At 45.0% G+C, this 18538-nt stretch overlaps 1 protein-coding gene across 1 annotated transcript in view; it reads left to right on the top strand.

Annotated features, from left to right (window-relative positions):
* APH1B (aph-1 homolog B, gamma-secretase subunit) overlaps positions 1-15509 on the top strand; it is a 137959-nt gene extending 122450 nt beyond the window's left edge. The window contains exon 7 of the mRNA XM_045449487.1: positions 15073-15509. The gene's annotated coding sequence lies outside the window, so the exon portion shown is untranslated. The remainder of the gene's footprint in view (positions 1-15072) is intronic.
* The last annotated feature ends 3029 nt before the right edge of the window (positions 15510-18538 follow it).

The raw sequence follows: 18538 nt of genomic DNA, 5'->3' as shown, positions 1-18538 counted from the left end.
CAGCAGGGAGCCCGAGGTGGGGCTCAGTCTCGTGAACCCTGAGATCATGACCTGAGCCGATGTCAAGAGTTGGACCCTTAACCGACTGAGCCACCCAGGTGCCCGGCACGTTTTTGATAACGTGTTCTTGGCTATGTATGTGAACTTAAAAAATACATTATGTTTTTTTGTGTACATTCTGCTCTTAAACCCACCTACCACATCTACTTATCCGGTCCCCTGGCAAATACCCTCAACTCCCCGCGGCCAGTACTCCAGTGAGACGAATGTCTTTGTTGATGATCCTTTAGGACCTGAGCAAGAGTTTCTCTGAAGCATATGCCAGGAGGGGAATCACTGAGTCATAATATCTATGCCAATTTCCTTTGACAAAGTACTGCCGGGTCATCCCTGAGAACTACAGAACTCGCGGCACCTGAAGACTCCGTTGTCCAAACCCTTCCACTAACAGACTTGATGAAACTCTAGCATGGCTTCAGTCGCTTAAGGTCATCCCTGGGATGATCCTAGCCCCCTGGAAGGGCCCACCCGGGGTGAAAGTTCAGTGCTGCCAGGAGAATTTGCTGTTCGTTCCCGCAGATGGGCCCCCGAACCCCTCAAAGGGCAGTTACTTTAGAAAGCTTGCAATTATGAATTCTTTCTCTGCCCTTTGAAACGCAAATCTACCACCTCAAACTGTTTCCTAAAAGACCTAAGAGGAAACATTCAGGGAGATAACCCTCCTCTCCCGCCTATCCCTGTGGGAGGACAAAGACCTAACTTGAGCGGGCGCCTCGTTGCATCTCACACCACTGCGTCCTTCATAAAGACGGGAGAATTTGTTTCTCCTCAAATAAGCACCAATTAACGAATCCAGGTAGCCTCGTCACATAGGCTGAGCCCTCTTAACCCCCATCTCAGTATCTTTCCCCTTGCACAACCTCGTTGAAACGTTTCCAGCCTTTTGTTTTGAGGACGTCGAGTCCCATTCCCTCTGGACTCATTTTCCCTGTTGCAATATAGTTACTGAATAAAACCTGTCCTCGCTGCTTAAACTCGTGTCCAGCTTTATTTGTGACACGTGCTAGAAAAATCCTAGCAGTGTACTTTCTTCCCAGCAGGCGACCAGAAGAGTTTCAGACCTTGCGAGAATTTCATATTACCCAGTCCCCTAATTCTTGCCAGCCTCCTGGGTAAAAAGAGATCTCTTTTGCTATTGTTTGGATTTTCATTTACCTGTAACAGGTGGGATTGAGCAGAACTAGTAGACTTTCTTGTGTGAGTCACATATTCATATTCTTTGTCCATTTTCCTACTGGGTTCTCCATCTTTTTCTGATCGATTTGTAGGACTCTCTTATACATTCTATAATCCCTGTTGGTTTTTGAAGTCTCAAATATTTTTTCTCAGTCTATCACCTGTGAGTTAATTTTGGTAACAATATCCATCATTATCATTAATTTTGACATAGATCTCTCCATTTTTTTGGCCTATGATTGTACTTTTTAGGTCTTGGTTTTAAAAGAATCCTTCCCCACTTTAAAATCATAACTCTAGGGGTGCCTGGGTGGCTCAGTCGGTTAAGCGTCCGACTTCGGCTCAGGTCATGATCTCGCGGTCCGTGAGTTCGAGCCCCGCATCAGGTTCTGGGCTGACAGCTCAGAGCCTGGAGCCTGTTTCAGATTCTGTGTCTCCCTCTCTCTCTGACCCTCCCCCGTTCATGCTCTGTCTCTCTCTGTCTCAAAAATAAATAAACGTTAAAAAAATTTTTTTTTAAATAAAATCATAACTCTATTCTCCTACATATATTTCTGAGTCTTTTTTCGTAGGGATGGTTTTCACAGTCAATCTTTAGTGTATCTGAAATTCACCTTTATTTATGTGTGTTGAGGCTTCAACTTAATTTTTCCCCATGTAGTGAGTCAGTTTCCCTGTCCTATCAACTCAGCATCTTACCCTGTCCCCATTGATTGTGGTACTTTTTTCCTGTACATCAGGTACACTCACACCCAAAAACATATACGTTTCTGGGCACTTTATGGCCCTTGGTCTCCTCACACGTTTCTGCACCATAGTGTTTTATTCCATGACCCTGGAGTATCGTGAGGTAAGTCCCTCCTCTTTGCTCTTTTCTCAGAATTATGGATTTTGATTTTATTCTTCTAGATAAATTTCTGAATATGCTTTTCCTTTCCACTCAAAAAATTATTAGATATCTATTGAAATTGCCTTACATTTTTAGATTCACTTTGGGAGAATTGGGATCTTTACATGTTAGGGAGTCTTGTCTACCAACATGGCATATGTCTTTGCTCATTCAAGTCTTGTATTGTGCCCTTTAATAGTTTTACATTTGGCTTCCAAAAATGATTTTGAACTTTTCATTAATTTTTAGGTACTTTATAATTTTGTTGCTCTCATAAAAGGTATCTTATTTTCTATCATATTTTCTGGTAAAATATTGTTAATACAGAAGAATGCTACTGATTTCTGAAAGCAGACCTTGTTCCTGACATCCTTGCCAGGATTCTATTAATTCTGGGGTGATTTTCTATATGGATAATCAAATCACCTGTCAATAGTGACAGTTTTGTCACTTCCTTTCCTTTTTTTTTTAATTAGAGAGAGAGAGAGAGAGCAAGCATGCAAGCATGGGAGGGGGCAGAGGGAGAGAGAGAGAATCTTTTCTTTTTTAATTTAAAAAAAAATTTTATGTTTTATTTATTTTTGAAAGACAGAGAGAGACAGAACAGGGTAGGGGCAGAGAGAGAGGGAGACACAGAATCCCAAGCAGGCTCCAAGCTCTGAGCTGTCAGCACAGAACCTGACACGGGGCTCGAACCCACAGACCGTGAGATCATGACCTGAGCCAAAGTTGACGCTTAACGGACTAAGCCACCCAGGCACCCCAGAGAGAGAGAGAGAGAGAATCTTAAGCAGGCTCCATGCTCAGTGTGGAGCCTGAAGTGGGGCTCAATCCCATGACCCTGGGATCAAGACCTGAGCCAAAATCAAGAGTCAGATGCTTAACCAACTGAGCCATCCAGGCACCGCCCCCCTCTTTTTAAAAATTTAAATCCATGTTAGTTAACATATGGTGTAATAATGATTTCAGGAATAGAATTTAGTGATTCGTCACTTAAAACACCTAGTGTTCATCCCAACAAGTGTCCTCCTTAAATGCCCCTTGCCCATTTAGCCCATCCCCCCCACCCAACACCCCTACAGCAACCCTCAGTTTGTTCTCTGTATTTAAGAGTCTCTTGGGGTTTGTCTCCCTCTCTGTTTTTATATTATTTTTGCTTCCCTTCCTTTATGTTCATCTGCTTTGTATCTTAAATTCCACATATGAGTGAAGTCATATGATATTTGTCTTTCTTTGACTAATTTCGCTTAGCATAATACCCTCTAGTTCCATCCACGTAGATGCAAATGGCAAGATTTTATTCTTTTTGACTGCTGAGTAATATTCCAATATATATATATCTCACATCTTCTTTATCTATTCATCTGCCGATGGACATTAGGACTCTTTGCATACTTTGACTATTGTTGATAGTGCTGCTATAAACATGGGGGTGCATGTGCCTCTTCGAAACAGCACACCTGTATCCCTTGGATAAATGCCTAGTAGTGCAATTGCTGGGTCGTAGGGTAGTTCTACTTTTAGTTTTTTGAGGAACCTCCATACTCTTTTCCAGAGTGGCTGCACCAGTTTGCATTCCCACCAGCAGTGCAGAAAGGTTCCTCCTTCTCCACATCCTTGCCTACATCTGTTGTTGTCCAGGTGTCCCTTTTTTTTTTTTTTAAGTAGGCTCTACACCCAACGTGGGGCTTGAACTCACGACCCTAATAGTAGGCTCTACACCCAACGTGGGGCTTGAACTCATGACCCTAATAGTAGGCTCTACACCCAATGTGGGGCTTGAACTCACGACCCTAATAAGATCAAGGCTCTAGTAACTGAGCCAGCCAGGCACCCATCCCTTCATTTCAAATCCTTATACCTATTACTTCTTTTTCATGTCTTAACATGTTGGCCAAGACCTCCAGTACTCTGTTGAGAGGTAGCAGTTCCTGTTCTTAGAGGGAATGTGGATCTACCTGAACCTCTTATCTCCTTCCTATCCCCAGGGGCTAAGCCTGCCTTCATGTAGCCACAAGCTCTATTTCCTACTCGTGCAAGACTGGTGATTCTGTTTTGCCATGTAGTAGAGTTGGGATAAACCATAATCTGTCCATGGAAATATGGGGGAGATGTATGTTCCCCCACCTGTGGCACCTTTCCTCTTCCCCTATAGACTGTAGTCACATACACATATACCCTGGGACCCAACTATTTGCTGTCTCTCTAGAAGCTTCTCACAGTTATTACATTAGATACTCAGATTCACCACTGCTCCATTTCTGAGGCGTTCGTTCCCAGCACTGGGTTGAGGAAGGTAGCCAGTAGCCTAAAGTGGGTTGCCATTTTGTCGAGATCCAGAAGCCAGAGTGACATTTCTAAAACAATTCCCATCATGAGAGTGCTTTAATCATAGACCATTGAAGGCCCTCACTGTAAATTAATAAGAGCATTCAAGGACTTGACAAGGTGGCCTCACCTCCTTTTGTGCTTACCATAGCATACCCCACACTCACATCATCCTGGGTGATCTCCTTTTCCTGAATGTGTGTCCATTCAACCTTATCTGCTTACCATTCAGTTCCCTCTGCAAGGGATTCTCTCGCCGTTTCTCCACACTGAGAAAGCCTAATCATTCATCAAGGCTCAAAACAAAAGTCATCAGTCTTATGCTGTCTTCCCAAGTTTATCTCATTGGTGTAAACCATTCCTTCCACCGTGCTCTCCAGAGCACTTGGCTATCAGATTTGCCTTCCAGTTTGTTGTTACTTATCTAACTGTTCCATTAGATAGCGACGTCCAGAAGGTCAAGGACTGTGTTCTATTCATCTCTGTCTCTGCAACAATTCCTCGCACACAACAAATGCTCAATAAATGCTTGCTCATCAAATGAAAGGGTAGAGATCACAAATTACTCAAAAAAGAGGTCGTGAATAAAGATGAAGTAATGCCGATCAAATGTGTATTTGCAGAGGTGTTGTTACCTGCAGTAATAGTCGGCAACACGCAGATAGGAGTGAGAACAGACCCTGTACGTGCCTAGTCATTCTCGTTATTCTGTGATAAACCTTGCGGGTGCTATAGTGACAGGTGTTCAACCTGTGCAGTGCGGAGCAACCCTGGGGGCAATTGTGGAAGTTAGCGTGTGGGCAGACATGCCTGGGTCTCTCCTTCTGAATGATACTTCTACTTATGCTGTATGCTACAAAGGCCCTTGAACTGTGCCACTTTACAGGTCAAGATTATAAGATACCTGGAAAGGGCTTTTGAAATATTACCTTTGGAGCACCTGGCTGGTTCAGGTCTGACTTTGGTTCAGGTCACGATCTCACGGTTCTCGAGTTTGAGCCCCACGTCAGCCTCTGTGCTCTCAGCACGGAGCCCGCTTCAGATTCCCTGTACCCCTCACCCCGTCTCTCTGCCCCTCCCTGCTTGCACTCTCTCTCTCTCTCAAAAATAAATAGAAACATTTTTAAGCACCTTTACTTTTGATAGGCATTTTCAATAAGTGGGAGAGATTGGTCATGTGGTAGAGGAGATGTGGAAAAAGTACATGAACAAACTGAAGTAAAATTAATCCCGTTTGTATTGTTGCTTTTCTTTGAATGATGGTTTCTTCTGTGTGTTTATTCTTTTTGTTTTTTGCCTGTCTAGGCAGTAAGTAAAGAAGGTATTATATATATATATATATATATATATATATATATATATATATATATATATAGCAATCTATCCTAAGAGAGAAAACAGAAAGGAAGGAAAAAAGCAAGGGCCATGTTTTTGTCCCCATGATACAGAAGAGAGTCTTGCAGAGTCACTGGCCTGAACAACTTCAGGGAGCAACCATTCACATTGAGGTCTATACTAATAGTCCCCCCACCCAGTTGTGCAGTGCGCAATGTACACAACTGTACACGAGGCCCCTGCCTGGCACCTAGTAAATGTTGAATGAATGAATGAATGAATGAGCAAATGAGTGAGTGAGCGTGTGTGCGTGCCTACACATCATGTTTGTGGCATTTAGCAGAGTTTTAACTGGAAAGAAAAATAAGCCAAATTAGAAGGAGTATCCCTGTTTAGTGGGCTCCCAGAGCGCAAACCACTTTGCTTTTGGTGTGGAAAAGTGAGAAAATAGCCAAAGCAGCTATAGATTCAAAGAAAAAACTTTCACCAAATGTTTGGTTAATGGTGACACCTAGTGGTGGTATCCAAGGTGTGGGTTTTCCTTGGAGTAATAAACTATTTTATTTTACACGTTAGGGTAGTGGAGTCCTTGGGAAGGTCGATTCCTGCTCCCCTAACAGATTGGGCAGTTAAGGCCGATAGGCTTCCCACGGTCAGCACAGCTGGGACATTTGTTGTTCTGGAATTTAGCCCTGGAGAGGGCATTCCCTTGCTGCTGCCACAGAGACCTCGGAATAAATGCCAGAGGTGGTAGGAAACTCCCTTCCTTCCAGTGGCACAGGGTCACTCACTGTCACTTAAGACAACTGTCCTCAGCTTTTCCACGTATGTCTTAATCTTTTTCCCTCTCCTTCCTTTGCTTCTTCTATTTGTCCATTGCCAAAATCGCCAACCCATGTGGCCATTTAGAATGAAATGAATTAGGGGCACCTGGGTGGCTCAGTCGGTTGGGCGTCCGACTTTGGCTCAGGTCACGATCTCGTGGTCCCTGAGTTCGAGCCCTGCGTTGGGCTCTGTGCTGACAGCTCAGAGCCTGGAGCCTGTTTCAGATTCTGTGTCTTCCTCTCTCTCTGCCCCTCCCCCGTCATGCTCTGTCTCTCCCTGTCTCAAAAATGAATAAATGTTTAAAAAAAATTTTAGAATGAAATGAATTAAAACTAAATGAACTGAAAACTTCAGCCCCTCACGTTTCAAGTGCTCCACAGCACTGGTGGCCACTGAAGTCAGTGCAGAACACGATCATTTCCATCATTGCAGAAAACCCTCCAGGAAAGCACCAGCCTGGAGTTTGGTTACCTACCTCTCCAGCCTTCCCTCTCTTTTCCTTCTCAACACCTCTTCTCTAAGGGGTGATTCTGTCGCCTCCCTCCCTCCCTGCTCACTCCAGTTTATTTGGTGGCTTTCCGTGTTCTGTATATTATTATGTAAACTCGTTGAGGTGACCTTACCAAGTGAACACAAAAATATATAATCATATTGGACAGTTTATTCAGGACAGTCAATGATTCATCGCATCTTGTTTTCCGTGCATTGGAACACATCAAAATATTTTTAAACTCAACACATCAACACATCATTTAAAACAATTATAGCTCAGGCTTTCTGTCTCTCTCTCTCTCTCTCTCTCTCTCTCTCTCTCTCCTGCTTTTTAAATCCACAGGTTTCTGCCCTTCTACTTTGTCTTGAGTTAAAGTGGCTTTAAAATTAAACAGTATATCTTTTTTAATGTCTGAAAAAAATATTTTTTAAGGTTTTATTTTTAAGTAATCTCTACACCCAAAGTGGGGCTCAGACTTACAACCCCAAGATAGATCGGGAGTCGCATGCTCTACTGCCTGAGCCAGCCAGGTGCTCCAGAAAAAATATTTTTTATGCATAGAATAGCTTTGAAGTAATATACCAGAAACTTTTGGTTGAATACTCTTTTATAATATCTTAGTTTTTACCAGATTTTTATGCATGTGTATATTTGTATCTGTGTATGTATTTATCTCTATGTATAACTTTTTATTACTTTTTAGACTTTTTTTAAGTTTATTTATTTTGAGAGAGACAGACAGTGCCTGTTCGAGAGGGGCAGAGAGAGAGGGAGAGAATCCCAGGCAGGCTCCTCACTGTCAGCACGGAGCCCGACGTGGGCCTCGAACCCACGAAACCGTGAGCTCACGACCTGAGCTGAAACCGAGAGTCAGATGCTTAACCAACTGAGCCGCTCAGGCGCCCCTGTATGTATAACTTTTTAAATTAAATTGAATTCTAAATCACTTTTGCAACTTAAATCCTTTCTGAAAATAAATGTCGCAACCCTGAGAGGATCCAACCAGAGGCTTTGCAGGATACATGAGCTCTCGGAGGGAGAGTAATTTCTGAATGAGCCTGCAAAGTTTGGGTGGTGACCCATCTCTTTAAAGACGTCAGGCGGGACGGGGCGCGGTGGGGGTGGGGGTGGCACTGCATGAACTTCAGATTTATGTCTAATGACAATTTGCCAAGAATCGGAATGCACTGACAAGTGGCCCTCTTGACTGTCGATAGGAAGTTACATTGGCTGGAGAGTCTTCCTTTTCCTTCCCACCCATGATTAGAGAAGAGTGACTGAGAGCTTGTCCCCTTGGTGCCCATCTCGAAAGGGACCTTGGAAGGTGCTAACAGCTTGGATCCTCCTTTTCAGGGGCACACTGACCCCCCCACCCAGGTCTCTGTAAGGGCTTGATGAACAGGGTGAAAGTTACCATCTCTTGGGGCACTTGGGTGTCTCTGATGGTTAAGACTATGACTCTTGATTTCGGCTCAGGTCATGGTCTCACTGTTCGTGGGTTTGAGCCCCTCTGTGCTGACAGGCAGAGCCTGCCTGAGATCCTCTCTCTCTCCCTCTCTCCCTCCCCGCCCCCTCAAAATAAATAAATGAACATTAAAAAAAAAAAAAAAAAGAACATGGGCTCAGGGCATGATCTCACGGCTTGTGAGTTCAAACCCCATGTCCGGCTCTGTGCTGACAGCTCAGAGCCTGGAGCCTGCTTCGGATTCTGTGTGTGTTCCCCTCTCTCTGCCCCTCCCCCTCTCACGCTCTGTCTCTCTCTCTCTCTCCTTCAAAAATAAATAAATATTAAAAAAATTCTTTTAAACAAAAAAAGAACAAAGGTTACCATCTTTCTTCCTTTTCCTCTGATCCCTCAGCTAGTCATGGCCACCCACCCTCCGTAGAACCACCGGCTTTCAAAGAAGGAAACCGGACAAACCCTGAGATCTCTCCTGACTTCAAATCTGGTTTCAGCTCAAAGTTACTTCAGAACTTGGATTTATGCAGCATTTATGTAAAGACATGTATCTCTTTGAAAAGAGATTTGGGGACCAGGACAGAATCACCATACTTCCATGATAAATAACGGCTCTACTGCCAGTATGAGAAAAAGGGAAACTGAGGCAGGGCACAGTAACTGTGGTGTGTGCTGGGATTTGCAGCCACTACTTTTGACTTCCCGTAAGCCAGTTTGCATCAAAACCATATAATCATATGCCCAGACCAAACTGTAGCATCTCTGTGTGGATTCCTCTAAATAAAGTGCTGCCCGGACCATGCCGCCCAGGGGAGTTGGTTTGTGGTTCCTTCTGACCGTGGATGCCTGTGGTGCCAGCCTGGCTCAGGCAGAATCATGGCCCTTCTGAAAGAACAGGCGTTTATGTGTCAGCTCCATGGAACACGGAGGAGTCCGTTTCTAATGGTGCTCTGTGATGGGAAGACAAATAACATTCCATCCCTTCCGCGGAGGACCAACATGGTCCTTATCCCAAGGCAGACTGGCCATGGGAAATGGAAAACTCAGGATCATCAGTGCTACGAAGGCCCATGAAACACTCCTAGTCCATCCCCAATTTTATGGAGAGGGAAACTGAGGCCCCAAAAGGTTAGGGGGTCAAGCAACCTTCCTAAGATTATATAAAGGGAGTACAGGGCTGCAGCACAACCCCGGCCCCTGCCAGGCCTCCCAAACCATTTGGTGCTGCCTTGTCTGCACCATCCCAGCGGCCCCGAAGCCCCCCGTGCAAAGACTTCCTCTAGCCTCGTGGAAAGATGCAAACACCTTCATAGTGTCCATTCGTTAATATGAAGATTCACATACTGAGGATTACTCGGTGAGTGTTTTCAGGTCAGATTTTTTTTATTTATTAATTTTGAAAGAGAGTGCATGCGAGCGAGGGAGGAGCAGAGAGAGATAGGGAGAGAGAATCCCAAGCAGGCTCTGGGCTGATGGCGGGGCTCGAACCCAGAAACCCATGAGATCATGACCTGAGCCGAAACCAAGAATCAGGCATATAACTGATGGAGCACCCAGGCACCCCTCAGGTCAGATTTTAAGTGTGGATCTGTGCTAATAAATTAGCTACTAGCCACATGTGGCTACTGAGCTCTTGAAATGCAATCACTATAAACATGCTATAGCTGTAAAATACACATCAGAGTTTGAATAGTTGTTATGAGAAAAACAAACTAATCATTTTCATACTGACTAAATATTGAAATAATATTTTAGGTATATTAGGTATTATTTAACGTATTATTAAAATATGGGTGTATTTCTTTTTACATTAAAAAAATTTTTAATGCTTATTTATTTTTGAGTGAGAGAGAGAGAGAGGGAGAGAGCATGAGTGGGGGAGGGGGAGAAAGAGAGGGAGACACAGAATCCGAAGCAGGCTCCAGGCTCTGAGCTGTCAGCAGAGCCTACAGCTAGGCTCGAACTCACAAACTATGAGATCATGACTTGAGCTGAAGTCAGACGCTTAACTGACTGAGCCGCCCAGGCACCCCAGACAGGCTTCTTTTTATGGCAGTCTCAGGGCATTCTGAGTGATAAGGGCAGAAGCTGCAAGCCCTTTTGGGTTCTAGGCCCTGAACTCACGGGATGCCCGCTTAGCCATCTAATATCGGTCAAGGCAAGTCACAAAGCCAGCCCCACTTGAAAGAGTAGGAAAATAAACTCTGCCAATTGGTGGGAGGAGCTGCAAAGAATCGATGGCTGGATTTCATTCACCACACACATGTACTAAAATATTCATTTACTCTTCTGAAATCTACATAATGCACGGCAAACCTAGAAAGCCTTGTCTCAATTTCCACCATCTCCCTTAACTGGTTAAAAGGAAAAGCAACTATCGCGAAACTATCCAAACTCAGAAGGTTTAATTCTATTTAAACTTAGATAAATGTGTGGGTTTTTTTTTGATGGAAGAATAAAAGGGGGGCGGGGAATGGACTTTTAAAGAGAATGATGAAATGCAGGCCTGGAAATGGAGTCCCCAGCAGGAACATCTGCTACCACTTAATATTTAACTGTGTGAGACCCAGACAATGAGAATGGGTGGGATTTGAGTGTTTGGAACTTACTAAGCACCATCTATTTGCTACACTAATTTTTAGTTGATGTGGAATTCTGTATTTTAGGAAGACAATTTGAAGGGCACAAAATAAAGCTAAAATGAATATAAGTGAGCAAAGTCGGGGGAGCCCCGCGGGACAGCAGGTGAAGGGGGTTAGCAGGAGTGTAGCTGGGTATTCATTAGATGTGATTGTTACATTAAGTATCAGTTTTGCACTCAGACAAAATGCATGGAAGAGAAAAAAGGAAAGGGGAAACAGCGAGAGGAGGAGAATCTTAAATGTTAAAAAGTGCAATTTGTGAAAAAGCTTTACTTCCAAAAGAAAAGAAAATTCATTTAACTTTGGAAGAAACTCTTTCTCAAACAACTGCCGTTTTCATCTCCAAACCCAATCCACCATATGTGAGGTTGCGTTCAGTTAAAGAGAACATGTTCTGGAAATGATTTACACACTCAGGCATCAGGAAAAGTCACTGATAAAAGCGAATGTGCAATTTTCCTGGGGGAGAAATGACCAATGACCACAGGGATTCAGAGAGTATGGAGTGGAATCAAGGGCTGGGGGAGCCAGGCTGAAAACAAGAGAGAAAATGTAAGCCAGGTGAGAATGATCTGGATACGAGAATTGCAGGCTGCGAGAAAGGGAGATAACTGGGCAAGAATCTGCTCGCTTCCTCCCTACCGGGATCCTGCAAAAGCATTAACTGGCCTTTTAAAAATGAGAAAAAGGAGAAAGAGAAACAAAATGAAAAGGAAGACCCCGAGACATCACCAGCCTGGACCAAAAGCCAAAATGGGGCGTTTAGAGAGAGTTGCAAGGCCTGTGGCAGCTGTGGGGTCCTGACCCACCCCTCGCCAGCCATTTGACCTTGGGTGAGTAATATGATATCTTTGAACTTCAAGTTCTTAGTCTGTAAAATGGGAGCCGAAAGTGATGCACGTAGCATGCCAGGCACGCAGTAAATTCCTATTATTCTCTCGGGGCGAGCTAAGCTCCTGCCATTTTGTCACTCTTCCTGTCTCCTCCTCAGCCCTGACATTTAAGCTCATTCAAGACAGGCCCCGACTCAGGCACGGCAGCTTTGGGGGTCCCAGCAGAAGCGGTGAATAGTTTTCCTTCTGGTTGGGATCTAGTGGGGCCCAAAGGGGCAAACCTCAGCACGGCTCTAATTTTTAAACATTTTGTTGCCTTAAGAGGCAAATGTAAATACTTCCCAAGAGCCTCAGTAGATTTCCAAGCGTTGCCTGTGTTGCGGCATCTCCGTCACCCCAGAGGTAAAATGCTTAACGTTTTTAATGTGGATTTTCCTTCTCCCGAAGCCTTTAAAAAAGATCTATTTCTCTGAGTGCCTTTTGCCAAGAGACAAGAGAGTAGAGAACATGCCTCTGTTGAGTTTTACTTCTAAGCATAACGTAATCCTTTGCATTAGCTGAATTCACTTTAAAAAATACTTATTGAACATTTACTATGTGCCAGGCAAATTGAGGAGCTCAGGTGAAACAAAGAAAAGTGAAACATAGTTCTTGCCCGTGAAGAGTTTCTGGTCTAGAGGGAGCTAAATCGAATACACACTCAGGGACCCCCAATCAGGTAGGAGCAAGGTAAACCGGGGGTTTTGAAGGAAGGGTAGCATTTTCTCTAGATTTTTATCACATCAACAACATTCTAATAAAAATAATGCCCTAATAAATAGTGATTTTCTGTTTTCTGTGCTCCCTTACACAATCTTATTCAAGCATCTATGTGATTTTTATAGTATGTTCACAGTACAGTTTTGTGCTCTCCTAAGCATCAAGTTATAAGCATTTCCTTTTGCTAAATACTTTCCATCATAATTTCCCTCTGTTGGTGAATGTAATTGCCTTTACGGCCCCCCATTGTAGGATGGTTGGGCTATTTCAAGTTTTTTCATAGTGACAATTTATGATGTAAAGGGTATCTTTACGCATGTAGCTTTTTTTCTTCTTTAGTATAATCTTATTTAGGTTAGGTCTGCAAAGTAGGATGGATAGGGGTCGAAGGGCATGAACATTTCTGTATCTCTTGAAATATATTGCTCTGTTGTTTCCAACACCCTCCCTCAAAACTTGGACCCATTTACAATGTCACCAGCAACCTGTTTCTTCAAAACAATGTCAGCATTGGGTGATTTTTTTTTTTTTTGGCTTTTTGTTTTTTTAATCTGATGTCACAGCTATGCCATGATGCCTTACTGCTATCTTAATTGACATTTCTGCGATAACTTTTTCCATATCCTTCCTGGTTGTACCTCTTAGTGAGTTCCTGTTCAGGTCAAGGGGGCAGAATTCTACAGGCAGAGAGCCGGGGAACAGGCCCGTTGGGGAGAACAAATGGCTCAAGCAGGTGTCGGGATGGAAGGGAAACGCAGACTTCTTGGTTGGGGGATAGGGTATACCAAAAAGAGAAATGGTGGTGGTGAGGCTAGAAAGGGAAGTGGAGACCAGCTTGTGCAAAAGTTTGCTTTGAATCCTATGGGTTTTTAGTGTAACTGGTACAGAATGCCTCATAGGAGCGAACAGTGAGATGGCCTGAGTCTCTTTACCTTGATGAATCTATGTGACCAACACCCAGAACAGCCAGCTTCACGACCCCCTATTGCTTCTGCCCAAATAAGCTTCTGCTGCTCCCTTCTTTTGCACCCGGGGCCTGCTGATTCCCTGGCTCCTGCCCACCTGCCTCACCTCCAGTCGCACACTCGGGGAACCGTGGCCCGCCTCCTCAGCAGTGTCCCGCACTCACCCTCAGCATGTGGCATGGGTCATGCTACGTGGGCTCTCTCCACCTGACCCAGCCCAGGACCCAGCATCAGTCCTGAGCATTGGATCCCCAGTCCTGCACTCCTCCTGCGCCCACCCCGGCCCCCTTGGGGATGTGTTCTCTCTGTCCTGCAAGAGGGTTAAAAACCACCAGACTGGGAAGGAGGCATCCACAGTGTCTTTCCTCACCTACTGGGAAAACCGGACAGCCTGAAACAGAGCTGTAGAGGAGTGTGTTGTCCTTTGAGAAAGCACCTAGGCCTTGGTTCCTAAGCTTGGTGGAATCTTACGCAATAGTGTGTGCAAGTATGAGAATCTCAGATGTGAAATAAGGCTCCCAAGACAATGGCCTGGGAGCACTCTCTGACCCAAGGGTTGCCCTTGTGACTTTCTATAAGCAGACCTTCTGATAGAAAGCCCTTGGTTCCCAAAACATGCCTGTGGGAAATTTCATCCCCCCACTAAGCCTCAGTCTCCTTATCTGTGAAGTGGGAAGAATAAAACCCATGCAAGGTGTTGTGAGGATTAAACGAAATAATGTATACAGAGGACTCAGTGCCTGGAGACACTCCATAAATGGTGGTCACGATAATTTGGGTTGATTTGGTCAGCTGCCTGCCTCTGTGCCTCTTCTGAGTGCACCAGCCTGAACACCCACAATGAGATTATTGAGCATCTGGCCCCAAGCCCTCAGGTATACCACAGGCCGGGCCATTCCCTCCAACCAGATCTGTAGACCAGAGCTTCCTTTCAGACATCTGTGGTGGGTCCAAATGCGGGTCTCCCGATGCCCACCCATGTTAGTAACGACTGTTCCTCCAGGGCAGGGAGGGGAGAGCCAAAACCAAATCCATGCTGGACCTTGATGGGAGGGGCTGCACCCAGGGGCCTGAAGTGGGCGGGTTCCCTCAAGGCATCGTGGCTTCCATGCTGGTTAGGGGCCTTGCAGCACGTGGCACCGCCCAATTTTGGGCCACTGGTGGGCCACTTACTGAGCTCCCGGTGCTCTGCTCAACCCACAAAGCCAATGTCATTCTCTCCCAGTGCTCTCCAAATAGGAGGGGGAGAATGCTGAGGGTTCTGTCCCTGGGTTCTCTGTGTGGACAAGCACTACTCTGTCTCCACAGGAGGAAGGTGTGAAATCATGTCTGTGGCAGCCCCGTGGAAACAACAAAGAGCTACACAGTGTCAGGCTCCCAACTGTGAGTTTTGGCGTGAGCCCCGCCCCTACGATTTACTGACCCCTGGAGACCAACTGCAGGTAGCGTGTTGTGATATTTGAGCAGATTGCATGGTTCACCAGCATGGTTTTTCAGACAAGGCAGATGAAATCACACCCTCGTCAAACTGGATGGACGCCCCCAGCTGGGGTCTGGCGTAAGCTGTGTTGATGATATCATCCAGATTCCAAGCTTGTCCCCACACTTACCTGGTGCACACCCCGAAGGGAATTCTGGCAGCTCCAAAAAGTAGAAAAACAGTTGCTTTTGATCTTGGACTACACTCTGCTCTCATATTGTGGGAGAGCAATTATTAACTTGTCTTAACTTGACATTCGAAACCATCTCAGTGTCTGTTTTTTATTAACTATATCCCACCAGACAGCCTAAGACAAGTGAAGGAAAAGGTAAAGCTTTGAACGTTATCTTAGTGACCAGCTGGAGGAAAATTAAAAAAAGAACAATCCTATTAGCATGTATTCAGTGCTGCCCTCCGCTAAATCCTGCCTGCGTTCTCCCTTTATCTTGACAATGACGTGGGAATCTATTATCGCCATTTGCCAAACAAATGGATCTCAGCTATTGGAATAATCAATATTTGGTTTTCACAATGAAAAATAAATTGAGCTTTATGTCCACATGTAGTAAAGCAATGGGGATGCTTTTCTCTCTACACCAAAACACAAGTTGTGGTAAATGTGTTGGTTGCATGACTTTTGTACGTTCTTTGCCTAATTCCATCTGTTCTTCCTGGGGTAAGCTCACTACTTATATTTGCAGAGACTAAAACATGCATGTAAAGGGGGGCTCCCCGGCCACAGCTCATGTTGCTGCTCTTGTGGACACGCTGTTCTGTTCCTCACTGCAGAGGGCCCTGCATGCACGTAGGCCAACTTCGTCCTCATGCTCCCACCAGAGCGCCCTTGGCTACCTCCTGGGCCCCTTGATGTGCACGTCAGACACACTACCCGCCTTGGGGAGGATGGATCTGGGGAAAAGTTCATCGAAGGGTCTGGGGCTCATTTCAACAGAGAATTCCAGGGCCCCAGGCACCACAGCCTGATCTGGAAGGTGCTTCTTGTCCCCGGCCCCCTTGGCTCCATCTTGCTCCGTGGGGGAAGAGCCCAGGGATAGGAAGGCCTAAGCACGTGGTCCTGTAGAGCTGAGTGTATAGGGCAGGAGCCCTGACTGCCTGATCCAAGGGTGACATTTAATGGTGTGTGCCAATGCCAGCCCAGATGGGAAACCAAGTGGAGAAGCATCGGCTGTTCTGGCCCCAGAGGGCCAATAAGTATATCCCTGGACCCAGTAGAGGTCCCCAGAGTGGAGCTGACAAAGACTGGATGCCCTCTCCACCTAGATCATGTGGGTTTTTTTTTTTTTTTTTAAGTTTATTTATTTATTTTCAGAGAGAGAGAAAGAGTTAGCACATGTGCATGCAGGGTTGGGGCAGAGAGAGAATCCCAAGCAGGCTCCTCACTGTCAGTGCAGAGCTCAACACAGAGCTCGAACTCATGAAACCCGTGAGATCATGACCTGAGCCACAGTCAAGAGTCAGACATTTAACCAACTGAGCCACCCAGGTGCCCCTATGTCAAAAGTCTCCTTAGCCTGGCCTCAACCCATTCCTCCCAACTTAGTCACAGCATGTTTCCAATTAAAGGTTAACCTCCTCCCCCCAGTAAAAGAAAGGATCTAGGCCTAAAGCAGCTAGTTTAGGAGGCTTAAGCCATGAGGCCCCCCCAAGCATGCAGAACCGACTAGGTGAAGTAACCAGAGAGAAGATTGGCTCAAAGGCTAGACAGAAGAACAGATGAGAAAAATGAGTCCTGCTTCTATTCCTGAGTATAATACCTGGAGAAAGGGGTTTACAGACCTAGGATTTAGTGGGTAAAGGCATCATCCAAAAGCAGGACTTGAAACCTTCCACTTAAGGCAGTAAGAGCTCTGAGCCTCAGTTTCTTCACTACAAAACAAAAATCTACCTGCTTGCAGGGATATCGTGATGCATATGTGGAGATAATGCAAATGAAGTGTTTTATGCTATCGAGTGCTTCACGTATGTAAGGGCGTGCTACTGGGTAATCTTGGAGGTCTTTTCAAGTCACTTGGAAAAAATAGTTTGATGAGGTATACTTTGTGTACCATGAAATTCACCCATTTTAAGTGTACAACGCAGTGATTTATTTTTGCACAGTAACAGAGTCGTGCAATCCTCGCCCCGATCCAGTTTTAGAACATTTCCATCGCCTCAAAGGGACCCCTGATGCCCATGTGCTGTAGAGTTCCATTCGCACCACCCCCCAGTCTGAGGCAACCATTGATCTGGTTTCTGTACCTTTGGATTTGTCCTTTCTGGACATTTCACATAAATGGAGTCATACGATACATAGTCATTTACATTCAAGTTACTTTTTACAACATTTTATATGTTGTCTTTTCCTTTTTCGCTCTGTAATTCCCAACTCACCAGACGAATTTATTCTAAAAGTTTATGTCTTGCATTGGTCTTTGAACCTCACTTATGCTTCCCCAAAGAAATACTGTTGTAAGTCATGGTTAAGTTCCCAGACCAACTCCCAATGCCTACTTAACCCCGAACAGAGCTGAACTAGAGTGTAAACACTTCCAACCTAAGCTTTGAGTCCTGAGAGGAGGGGGCCACGGGATACAGAAGGGACATAGGTTTTCTCCTGCTTTCCCTTATACAGGGTGCTCCTAGTAACATCCTTGGGGTGGGCAAAACTTCCTACTGCACCTCTCTCTAGATCAAAATGGGATCCTTGGATTACCCGCATTAGAATTCATTCATTGGGGCACCTGGGTGGCTCAATCAGTTGAGCCTCCGACTTTGGCTCAGGTATGATCTCATGGTTCATGAGTTCAAGCCCTGCATCGGGCTCACTGCTGTCAGTGCAGAGCCTGCTTGGGATCCTCTGTGCCCCCCACCTCTCTCTGCCCCTCCCACACTTTCACTTTCTCTCTCAAAGAGAAATAAAAATCTTATTTTAAAAAATTCATTCATTCATTCATTCATTCAACAGAAGCATTTCAAGAGCTCTATGAACTATGCATCAATTCCCCTATCCCATATTTGGAAACAGAATATCTGGGGGTGGACTGCAAGAATCTATCATATTTCACAAGCTCTCCAAGAGATCAGAATGCACAAGACAGTGTGCCTCTTCTATGCTGGACTGGCTGTCCCTGAATTTAGGGTGTCCTAAGCCATTCAGGCCTAGGCTAGCCACAAAGTATCGATTACCTATCTCCCCTCCAATTAATAAATTCCCTTCCCTCAGTGTAGCTCTTTTCTGCTAGATAATAAAAGAGCATCCAGCACTGCCCCTGCATGTTTCTGTATTTTCCAAGT

The sequence above is a fragment of the Leopardus geoffroyi genome, chromosome B3, assembly GCF_018350155.1.
Source record: "Leopardus geoffroyi isolate Oge1 chromosome B3, O.geoffroyi_Oge1_pat1.0, whole genome shotgun sequence".
NCBI classification, from domain to species: domain Eukaryota; kingdom Metazoa; phylum Chordata; class Mammalia; order Carnivora; family Felidae; genus Leopardus; species Leopardus geoffroyi.
The sequence above is the reverse complement of the archived record's forward strand: the minus strand, read 5'-3'. Positions and strand labels throughout refer to the sequence as shown.